The sequence below is a fragment of the Silene latifolia genome, chromosome 11, assembly GCF_048544455.1.
Source record: "Silene latifolia isolate original U9 population chromosome 11, ASM4854445v1, whole genome shotgun sequence".
Classification (NCBI taxonomy): Eukaryota; Viridiplantae; Streptophyta; class Magnoliopsida; order Caryophyllales; family Caryophyllaceae; genus Silene; species Silene latifolia.
In genome coordinates, this window is record NC_133536.1 from 124,652,396 (window position 1) to 124,661,924 (window position 9,529).

Consider the following 9,529-nt stretch of genomic DNA (forward strand, 5'->3'; position numbering starts at 1 on the left):
TTGTGTATGATTGTTGTTCCTTCAATAATAATGCATAGCTAATTCCCCTTGCTAAGACATAGGAGAGCCATGATTTTAAGGGAAGTGTAAATTGAGTTATTAGGTTTAATGCAAAATTAGTCTATGTTGTTAATCGCTACATATAATTGTTCTTGTCTAATTGAGTCGACACAATTAGTTAATAAATCACAGTAAACCTTGACCTAGATCGAAAGATTGGAAAGGGTGAGACCTGTAGCGAACAATAGGGCACTTTAGTGAGGGCGGAAGCTAAGCTATTAGTGTTTTAGGGCGAATTGAGACCGGAAGGAGATATTCATTGCTCAGTAGATCAACTTTGCATTGACCTGAGACCTTAGATTGCATTACTTGAGAATCGTGGTGAACCGACTGTCTTAGCTGCTTTATCTCTATTTGCTTACTTTCAACCCTTTTACTCTCTTTCTCTCTTTTGACCTCATTAGTTTAGAACAAACAACCAAAACCCCCCAAAAACTGGTTACCTTGACGGACTTAGTTAAAGCTAACCTTTTTCCATCTCCCTGTGGAGATCGACCCTACTTACTGCTAGCTTCTGTTAGTGTATCTAGGTTTTTTTTTGGTACCTGACGACGGTATCAAATTTTGGCGCCGTTGCCGGGAAGGTGGCGTAATTTTGTTGCTTTTATTAAGTTTGTCTCTCGTCTCAAGGAATTTATTCCTTGATATTGATCTCATATTTTTGCAAGTTCTTAATTAGTTTTGCAGGAAATCTGTTCTAGAAGAGAACATTGTCATACCTGCTTTGATGTAGACTCTATCTGCTAGGATGCCGAATATAGACAGTCTTTCAGAGCCTACGGTGGATTCACTTCCTAAAGGTTTCCTGTTACCCACTACTGATTCGGAGACCTTTGGAATCCACCCATCATATATACAGCTGGTTGAGAGAAATCTCTTCAGGGGGGCATCTGGAGAGGATCCTTGCAAGCACATAGAGCTCTTCACAGAGTATTGCTCCACCATTCCTTTAGCTACTGGGGTGACGCAGGTCAGAGTTAAGGGAGTCCTGTTTCATTTTTCCTTGTCTAACGATACCCGAGAGTGGTTGAGAGATTTGGATAGGGAAGATGTCGGTGAAACTGACTGGAATTCCCTTCCCTTAGCCTTCTACAGACGATATTTCCCACCACAACGCACTAATGTGTTGAGAGCTCAAATTACTACATTTGAGCAACTACCTACTGAAGACTTGAACGGGGCTTGGTGATGTGAACATTATTTGCGCACATTTAGTCCCCTAATTGAACCTATTTTGCATACTATTATAGCATTTCATGGCCATTTTATCCGTCAAAACCTTCCTATTTGCTTTTCTATCGCATTTCATATGTTTTGTAGAAAAGGAGATAATAAGGCGGAAATTCCCGTCTTTCATGCATATTTGGAAGCTACTTGACGATAATAGATGGACTAGTATGAAGAGGAAGCAAGGACTAAAGACCAATCTCGAAAGAATAAAATGGAAATGAGCAAAAAGGGAAGAAACGAAGAAAAATCACTGCTGAAGAACAATCCGAGCGGATTGTCTGAAATCCGCCCGTCTCATCACCACAATCCGAGCGTCCTGCTCTCTAATCCGCTCGGATTTCCCCACTAGAATCCGTCCGGATTCCCCTGAATCCGCTCGGATTCCCTTACCAGAATCCGGCCGTCCCGACTTCCATCCGCACGGATTGTAGCACAGCACGTTTTCATTCTTCTAGCAACGATAAGAGAAGCCCTTCTCTCGGACAATCCCGGAGTCTCCTTGCTCAAATCTCAAAAGTGTAATTACTAGTTTAGCCCTTAGTTAACCCTAATGCATCCTCCCTAATTTCCACTATAAATACCCCATTTGTAATAATCAAATAAGGGAGTTTTTATTAGAAAAGGGGCTCTTTATGTTGTTTTAGAGTAGAAAATCCTTCTTTAGATTAGATTAGGAGTAGATTAGAATAGATTACTCTTTAATCTTTCCACAAATTACACATTAATCTCTCTTTAATTATTGTTCAAGTTTATTATTCAAGTTTATTATTGGGTAATTGAAGATTATTGGGTTATTATTGGGAGATTGACAACCTTCCATCAATCATCAAGTTTCTTCTATTATTCCTTGCTTTATTGTTTGGATCATCTTAAGTTGGTATAATTCCTTTACTCTTTACTCTTTATTGTTCATTTCTTCATTCCATTATCATGTTTATACTTGTTGTGATGATTGACACCATTAATGACATGTTTCCCATGATAATGAGTGAGTAGTTACTTAGCTAGGATTAGTGGGTAATTGGGGGAAACAAACATGGGATTGATTCATGCTTAATCTAATATGTTCACATGATTAAATTGCTTGCTTGTTGTGATGTCAACTTTATGCACATGTTGTGTTTGATGAAATGCTAAGCCTATGAATCCTTGCATTTACAACCATCTCTTATCTACTCAACTTGACTTATAAGATATAAACCAACTCGAGTCTTGTTAAACCATGCATAGAAGTTGATTAGGAGGAAAGTAAGTCGACTTGTAGGTGTTGTACAATCTAATCGATTCGGCTCCGGGACCCAACTCTTCCTAAGAACCGTAAGATATAACCCAACTCGGTTCCTCCACAACATTAATTGCTTGCAACCTTGTAAACATGTTTGTATGATCAACACCATGAATCCCCCATGACCCCATGATATCCTAGCACTTTTAACCATTTGTTTACATCTTTCCCTTTATTGTTTGCTTTACTTTATTGTTCGCAGTAGTCTAGACACAACTACAAACCCAAACAAATCGTGACACTAGCATAAATTGAGATAGATAGACTTAGAACCCAAAGCACACCGTCCCATGGATCGACCTCGACTTACCGCTAACTAGTTGTATGTTGAGTATTATAAATGTGTTTGATTGGATGAGTGACGACATCACCCACGTCAAAATGGGCGCCGTTGTCGGGATGGTGCTATGTGATTAAGTTCTTATTTGTTTGTCTATTTTAATTGTGCTTTCACCTTGAGGAACTTGTTCCTCAAGGATTGTTCTTACCATTTTCGTGTAGTTTCCATGTTTGTAGTTATCTCCGTATCTTAGTGATGATGACTCAAGACTTGACATATGGAGTTTGTGGTGGATCTTTTGAGTATGACTATGGGTATGGGGAGTTTGAGAAGCAAGTCAACACAAACCTACCTTATTATTTGTACAACGAAAATCCTAACCACTACCCCAATTTTTCCCACCAAAATTTCCACACCCAATATCAACAACAACCACCCACCCAATACCCATTTCACAATGAACTTCAAATGCCACAATACAACCACTTCCACACCCACCCACAACAAAGAAATGAACCCATTCAAAACATGATCCTCCAAATGATGGGAGACCAACAAAACTTCTTCAAACAAATGCTAGAAGAGAGCCGAAAGGAAGAAGATGTTCTTAAAAACATCGCTATCCAAAGAAAGGAATTGGGGATTCAAATTGCCCAATTAAAAGAATTCCAAGCAATCACCCACCACCATTCTTTGGGTATTGAGCATAAATGCGAGTTTGAGGTAGTAACCTTTGACATGGAAGATGAGAAGTGGGAGGAGCCAAATTCCTTGAGCTCTTGTGACTATGAGAGTGTTGTGTTTGATGAGGAAGACATGAGGTTAAGCAAACCAAATGTTCTTAACCTTTGTGAGTATGAGGGTGTGTCCTTTGATATGAACGTTGAGGTGTTGGAAAAAGAGCTAGACAAAGCCCCCATTCATGATTTACGTGAAGATGATAACAATGATGATGAACCTAGAGGAATTCACAATATCACCTTGCTTGAGGAGCCTATCCTTGAGACATTTGAGATACCTTATCATGAAGAAGAACGTCCTTTCTTTATCCTTCATGAAGACCACTTGGCACCTATCATGGAGACAATGATCATTGAAGAGGATATGTTAGATCTTCTCCAAAAAGCCAAAGTGTCTTACAAGAGTTATTTGGTGAAAAAGCTCAAAGAGAAAATTGCTCGTGAGGCTACTTGTGAAGATTTGGCACCCATAATCTCAACTCCCATGGTATCCGATCATCAAAGTCATGAAAATTCTCCTTCCACCTTGGGAGGATTGAAAAATCAAAATGCTATCATCATCACCAAAATTGAAGAAGAAGTTGGTAAGTGGAAGTCCCCGGATGAAAATGAACCACACTTCATGCTTAATCTTAACAAGAATCATGGATGTATTTACTTGAAGCATCGGGAAAGCTCTAGTGCCAAGGACAAGGTGAAAGAAAGGACATGTGACAAACTTCCTTGGCCAAATTTCATCTTCAAGTGGAGCAACCCATACTTATGTTTATTTGGAGCTTGTTCACAAGCTTTTGATCTTCTACTAAGAGCCTTGAGCTCTATGGATAAGAATTCCTTCAAATTGAACTAGTTTGGTGGAGTCCTACCTCAAACCACCGTTTGTAAGATATTTCTTGAACCCTTTATTTTTTATAATATTGTACATATTTTTGCATTTAAATCCTTGCATGAGAGAGAAGAGAGAGAGAGTCATCTTACATGTTTCCTAAGCAAATTTCAGAAAAGGATAAGGAAAAAGAGAAAATCAGTGAAAAGGGGTTTATCATTTCACGAAAGAAGAAAGAAGGAGGAGAAAGAAGCAGAGACGCTCGGATCCAAGCAATTCCGCCCGTCCAGGGCCCACGGGATAGAAAAAGCTGAAACTGCTAAAGAATCTGTGCGGATTCAAGAGAATCCGCTCGTCCCACTAAATCCGTCCGTCTTCTCCACGGGACGCCCGTCCCGTATGGCGTCCAAAAGCAAGATTTTAATCTACGCCAAAATCCGTGCGGATTATCAGGAATCCGCCCGTCCTGATCAAGACGTCCGTCTTCTGCAAAATCCGGCCGTCTTGTCCTCGCTTCTCAACCAACAGATTTTTCTGTTCTAGAATCCGTGCGGATTCTGGAAGACGCCCGTCTTGCCCATCGAGAATCCGTCCGTCCCGACTGCGATCCGCTCGGATTGTACTGTTCACGCGAGAAAAATCGGGTCAAGTCCAACCCTATCCGTTCGGATTCCCTTCTTCTTCTATATAAACACCCCCTTCTCCCTCATTTCCTCATCCTATCAAACCCTAACACTCTCTTCAATCCTCAAAATCCCCTTCATATCCCCAAAAACACCCACATCACCCCCCATCACCAACATGAGTTCCAAGGGAAAGGCCAAGAAATTGTTTGATTCGATCGGAAAGAAGCGCAAGGGGTCATCCTCTTCAACACCACGAAATGTGATAATGAGGGGAGGTATTGAACAACTCAACAACTTCCAAGAAGTGATCTTCATATCCGACGACCAACGCGAAAATTTCGTCGAGCTTCTAGGTAAGAAATACGAACCTACTCAATTTGTTGACACTAGGGTGTTGGAAATCCTTAAGATAAGGTACCCTACCGAGGCGTTCTTCAATGCCCTTGGCATTGGGGACCTTTTCCATGCTCATGAAGAGACTTACCTTAGTCTCACCCTTGAATTCTTGAGTAGCCTTCGCATTGTGGCGGATGCCCGCAACAATTTAGGCATGGAGTTTAGGTTATGCAACCGAGACCATGTTCTTTCTCTTGAGGAATTTGCCTATGTTTTCGGTCTCCAAATACCCACCGCCTATACCGACAAGCCCGATAATTTTAGTGTGGATTTTCTTTGGAAAGCTATCTCCGGGAAGAACTTTACCCATATAAAGCGTTGCTATACATTTGCTATTCAACACCCGGTGATTCGATTCACCGAACGCTTTGTAGTGGGATGCATCAATGGGAGGTACGAGCAAGATCGGTGTACTATCATCGACTTAACTTTTCTTGAGTCTCATTTGAATGTTCGAGCGGTGAGGCGTTATAACTTCAATACGCCACTTGAGATACTCAATAGGTTCAATGACTTTGCTCAAGGGACATCTCAACTTAAAACCTTCGTGATGGGAGGTCTAATTACAATGTTGGCCAAACACCTTTGCCCCGGGTTCAATGCCCGAGGAACCTATATTCCTCTTGAAGGGAGGACTTTGATTGATGAGCACACCATTTTCTATAGTCACCGATGGTGTAACTACACTGACGATGGGAGTGTGGAATGGTACACCAAGGGTTGCACTTCGATGATCCTTGAAGGATGGAAGATACCGGGCATCGAACCACGATTGAGTCCATACTCTCCTCCACCAAGCTACCTCCTTGATATCCAAATTCTTGATAATCCCCCTCAAAGGGAAGAGCCACGCCGTCAACCACCTCGTGGAGGGCCGGGGATACAAATGCGCCCACCTTCCTATGTCCCTATCCCACCTTACCCTATTCCACATACCCCTTTCCAACCGGCAATCCCCAACACCCCGGATATTAACGATTTGATGGCACTCATGAATAGAGTGGACCTTGGGGTGCACAAAGGGAGGGAAGACAACTACCTAGCCCTCTACCCCCAATATTATAACATGGCTCAACAAGGGTATATTGACCCCGATGGTCCTAAACCCTCTTGGGCACAACCGGAGCTCTTGTTCCCAAATTATGGGAACCAAGCTTGGGGTCGCGGCGATGGAGGGCATTCTAGCCAAGGTGGAGGGAACTCGGGTCAAGAAGGAGCTTTTGACCAAGGAGGATATTGGGGCCAAGCACCCGGACATGATCAAGCCGGAAGCTCTCATGGTTATGGCTATAACTATGATGAGGATGACGAGTGAAAGAGGCCTACTTCACCACTTCCACTTGTATGATATCCACCTCTCCCTCTCTCTTTTATATTTACATTGCATTTAGTATAGCATTTAGCTTGCATTCGTATTATATATTGCATTTGCATTAGTTAGTTCATTTAAATTAGTTTGCATTGTATATATCTCGCATGATTCATGTAGATAGTTGCATATAGACTAGAATTCATGCATAGTCACTAATGGCCAAACCTATTCATTTCTACACTAGAAATAGTGTTTAAATCGGTTTGGGGAGGTTTGATCATAGGTGACTTAAGCATTAATCATGCATCATATAGTATAGTTTAGATTGCATTCATTTGTTATATATGTCATATAGAATTGCATTTAGTTAGAGCATGCATTCATTCATACCATATCATTGCATTTGTACTTTATTTCAAAAAAAATCAAAAATCCAAAAACATGTATTTCTTTTTCATTCCTACTCCTACATGTACATTGAGGACAATGTCCAAAATAAAGTGGGGGATGGGAATTTATATTCCAAAAATGCATAAAAATTGAAAAATTTCGAAAAATCACAAAAATATGTCTTTTAATTTCATAAAATCCAAAACCATAAAAATTGAAAAATTGAAAAATCCAAAAACAAGTTCATTTCCTTTGTAGTGTAGACTTGTATATATTGTGTTTGTTCATCCTTTTTCACATTGATTGACTACGCCACATCCGAGACATGAGGATATTGAAGACCGCATGGTATGATCTTTCCAATCTCCTTTTTCCTCTTTATGTTAATGACTATGTGGCTTTATTTTGATTGATGCGGTACAACAATGTGAATTTAGGAGTTGCATTTAGTTTATATGGCATACTAGTTGGTAGAATCACTTGCATTAGGATGTTTATATGCTAGTTGCATCATGGCATGTAGTTGCATGTTAGAAAAATTTTGCGAAACCGTCTATTTGGGAAGCTTGACAAGTGTATATAGGCCCTAGTAGATGCTTTTTATTCTTAAGACTTCGCATGTTAGAATACTTGTAAAACACCCTAGGATGTGTCATGCTAGTATCCTTTGACCCATGGATTAAGGCCTAGTCAAGAGTACCTTGTGGTGTGATAACTCCTTGACTACCGTTTATTCCAAGGTGACCCTTGAAACCATGCACCCATACTTCCATCATTCATCCATGTTCTACCATACATTTTTGTCATCAAAGGGAATGGGCACAAAAAGAAATCAATTTGAGTTCAATGAAATGAAAAGTGAAAGAAAGTTTGCAAAAATGCATCAAATGAAAAGAGGAGCAAAAAAATAGAACTCCTAAGCTTCAAAATACAAGGCACCCTCGTTACTAATTGGGGTGACTTTGAAAATGTTCAAAAAGAAATGCAAAAAAGTTGTCAAGTGTTGAATTTCCAAAAATCAAAAAGAAATGGCAAAAAGAAAGTGTTCTCAAATGTTATATGCCACATGAAATTGGGGGGGAAAACAAAAACAAAAGCAAACTCCCAAAGTGAAACTCAAATATCTATCGATCCCTTTATCCATCGTATCCATTTTTGTGCATGGTAGAGAGGGGACGACCCTTCTTCTTGTCTAGGCAAGAGGGGGAATTCCGCGATCCTCCAGTGTTTCTAACACCATAGGGAGTCTACTCTTGACAAAAGCATTTAACGATTGAGGACAAAGGTACCCTAGCTTGACACAACTTGGAGGTGATTTATTGGTATCCTTCTAGGCTTAGTAGTTTGAACAAATTGCATCTATGAAGGATTATGTACCCTTGAATTGCTTCCCTTATAGATAATTTCCGCCACTAAGATGAGGAAAGTGGCTATTCTTTTGTAGATGCATCCATTACTTGATTTTGTGTGCTTAATGTTTGGATGTGTCGCCATTTTGGCAAGACCCACCTTGCCTTGCAAGAAGGCATCCTACCTCATGGTTGTCTTGTTGTGAGTTGAAGGGGCGGAGTGAGACCCGCTAATTGTCTCATATCGGCTATGTTATTAGGTTAGGTTAGTATTGGTCTAGTTTTAGTCACCTCTTTACTCGGGACGAGTAAAGGTTCGGTTTGGGGATATTTGATGTGAACATTATTTGCGCACATTTAGTCCCCTAATTGAACCTATTTTGCATACTATTATAGCATTTCATGGCCATTTTATCCGTCAAAACCTTCCTATTTGCTTTTCTATCGCATTTCATATGTTTTGTAGAAAAGGAGATAATAAGGCGGAAATTCCCGTCTTTCATGCATATTTGGAAGCTACTTGACGATAATAGATGGACTAGTATGAAGAGGAAGCAAGGACTAAAGACCAATCTCGAAAGAATAAAATGGAAATGAGCAAAAAGGGAAGAAACGAAGAAAAATCATCTTTGAAGAACAATCCGAGCGGATTGTCGAAATCCGCCCGTCTCATCACCACAATCCGAGCGTCGTCCGCTCTCTAATCCGCTCGGATTTCCCCACTAGAATCCGTCCGGATTCCCATGAATCCGCTCGGATTCCCTTACGAGAATCCGGCCGTCCCGACTTCCATCCGCACGGATTGTAGCACAAAGCACGTTTTCATTCTTCTAGCAACGATAAGAGAAGCCCTTCTCTCGGACAATCCCGGAGTCTCCTTGCTCAAATCTCAAAAGTGTAATTACTAGTTTAGCCCTTAGTTAACCCTAATGCATCCTCCCTAATTTCCACTATAAATACCCCATTTGTAATAATCAAATAAGGGAGTTTTTATTAGAAAAGGGGCTCTTTATGTTGTTTTAGAGTAGAAAATCC